Below are 2955 nucleotides of genomic sequence, written 5' to 3'. Positions count from 1 at the left end.
CACTCTTTCATTTCACTTTGTTTTTCCATTTTACAAGTTCAATAGCTAAGGCCAAAGAAAGCTGATAAGAAAACTCTGAAACTTTACACGCCAACATTTCCTTTGCTACTTTTGAAAAGGAGTAATCTAATTGGCATCCCTGCAAATTCATTCATTCCTACATTCATACATACATTTACTCATTCATCAATCTTATATTTTAGAATACCAAGACTAGCACTAAAGTATTATATTTTCTTTCTCTATGGATACAAAGTAAACTTTGCACCCTCAAACTTATACCAAGGTTGGGACTTCCCTGGTGGCGCAGTGGTTAAGAATCTGCCTGCCAATGCAGGGGACATGGGCTTGAGCCCTGGGCTGGGAAGACTCCCACATGCTGCAGAGCAACTAAGCCCATGTGCCACAACTACTGAGCCTGCGCTCTAGAGCCTGTGAGCCACAACTACTGAGCCTGCGTGCCACAACTACTGCAGCCCGCGTGCCTAGAGCCTGTGCTCTGCAACAAAGAGAAGGCACCACAATGAGAAACCCGCGCACCGCACCGCAACAAAGAGTAGGCCCCCGCTCACCGCAACTAGAGAAAGCCCGCGCACAGCAACGAAGACCCAACGCAGCCAAAAAATAAAAATAAATAAAAACTTATAGCAAGGTAGATGTCAAAAGCATAGAGATAGGAAAATAAAATGTAAATGCTAATAAGTGATACAACAGGTAACATTGTTTTCCATGCTAACTTTTGGCATGATGCTGTTCCATAATTTATGGATTTATTCAGCATCATTTTTATTAGTTTAATTTATATTTATACTTCAAAGTAATGGCAAACTCCTATAATATTTGTTCTATTTATAGTTTCAAAGTAAATTCATCTAAAATACTAGACTTAACACTGAAAGTTTCCTAAAAATTGTTTATCGTATTTTTAAATGAGGATTTTATTATTTTAGAGATGATACAAACAATATCAAGACGATTATGTTTTAACTAGTCTGTTAATTAAATATTGGGATTCTTTTTCATGAAGAAGCTAAGGTTACCCTTTAAAGAATTTAAATACCTTATAATCCATCTTACATATATATATATGTATGTATTTTAACAAAAATGAAATCATAAGTATATGCTTCATTCTGCAACCTACTTTATTCAGTTATTATCTTTACCTTCAGTTTTAATTTTCATATACTCTAATACTCAGATCATATTCCAATTTCCCAATTGATCCCAAAATGTTCTTTAGATGTGGTTTGTCCTTGCCAGTATTCAATCCAGAATCACACATTGTATCTAGTTTTTAAGTCCCTCAAGTATCTTTCATTCATGCAGAGTTTCTTTTTAGTATTGAAGAAATTATTATTGTTGAAGAAGCCAGGCCAGGTGTCCTGTAGATTATCCTGCCTTCTATATTTGCCTGGTTGGTTCTTTGTGGTGTCACTTAGCTTGTCTCTCTACTTCCTATATTTCTTGTAATCATAAAGAAAAGCTTGATAGACTCAAGATAAACATTTTGTCTAGAATTCATCATAGATATTGTTGTGTGCTTCATGTTAAATCACATCACAAGATATATAGTACCTGGATGACTTGACTCTGGGGTTGGAGTGATTACAGTCTGATCTCTCCATTGGGTTCCCTTTTGAGACTAGAAAACAATGAGTATGAGTTACTTAGTCACTAAGCAAACATCCAGTTCCCCATTAACTATTCAATTTAATGATTTTATCACCAATTGGCAATCCCTTCCTCAATGAATAATTTCATTAGAATTTGAGAAATGATGTTTTTCTAATTTCACCTAATTCCCTTCATTTCTCAATTAACATTATTCTGTAAGAGGTCTTTCTCTCCCAAGCTGGGCTATTAGGTTACCATGAAATATAGTTCCTATTATAAAAGCAGGATAAATGCTAAATTCTTTCCTTTAATTTTCAATTTCCAAAGTAAGGAATGGTTTTAACAACTGTCTCAAGATGACAAGTTAATTTTTCTCTTTTTTGAGTATCACTTTGGAATTATGGATTTTTGTTGATTCAGTATGTTAACACACACACAATTATTACATTCTTGGTGCTCAAACTATCACAACTTTGGCGAGTTATAACCCTCCCTTGCTGGTTCCTGTATCCTTTTAAAATGATTCCCATTAACCTTTGAAAGCTTCCTTGCTTTTTTTAGCACAATAAGAAATCCCATGCTTACCCTGTATCTTCCTGCCCTGGACCTAAAAAGAGCATTTCTTCAAGAAACCTTGTTTAGTTTTGTTTTGTCTTTAGTGAGACCTGTTATTAGAGACATTATGTTTGTTACAGGTGTTCATTACCACTGGAATGACATTTTTAAAGCCATTTTAGTGAATAAACAAGACTGTATATATTAAACCATGAGTTTAAATTGATATTTTCAATTGAATTTTAACATCTTGTGTTTTCCCTTAACTTGAGTTTTAAAGTATATGTCTCTTGATCTTATATAGGAAAGTTTTATTTTATAAATGTAATTACTTATTTGCTCTACCCTATAATATTAAAGAAAATTGTTTCAAAATACTAATATTGATATTACTACAGACATGTACTGAGGGAGATTATCACATTTCTTTTTATTAATGTATGGATAATGAGATTGTCCTTTTGGATTTTTATGTTTGTTAGCCAAAATTTTTACTTGAAGCCTGAAAAGAATTTTGAATTATAAAGTCAGAACTAGTCAAGTCTCATCTTTTTTTTAAGTATGACAAACAAACATTCTATATTCCAAAAGCACATCGACTTTATATAGGAGATATGTGTTATTTTGTATAATCCATAGCTTTCTTCCAATACGTTTTCCCAAATGATTGTTTCACTTTTATAAAATCCTCCTTAATATACACTACCATACATAGTGAGTCTCCAAGAAATATTGAACTGTAGCAGCATGTTAAGTACCCACAGAATCCTCACTTCTTCACCA

The 2955-nt window shown here is 33.4% G+C and overlaps 1 protein-coding gene across 4 annotated transcripts in view; it reads left to right on the top strand.

Moving 5' to 3' along the window:
• NTN4 (netrin 4) overlaps positions 1-2955 on the top strand; it is a 108453-nt gene that overhangs the window by 103722 nt on the left and 1776 nt on the right. The gene's annotated exons all lie outside the window — the stretch shown is intronic.

This window comes from Lipotes vexillifer, unplaced genomic scaffold (assembly GCF_000442215.2).
Source record: "Lipotes vexillifer unplaced genomic scaffold, Lipotes_vexillifer_v1.1 scaffold180, whole genome shotgun sequence".
Taxonomy (NCBI): domain Eukaryota; kingdom Metazoa; phylum Chordata; class Mammalia; order Artiodactyla; family Lipotidae; genus Lipotes; species Lipotes vexillifer.
This window is presented reverse-complemented; position numbering and strand designations above follow the sequence as displayed.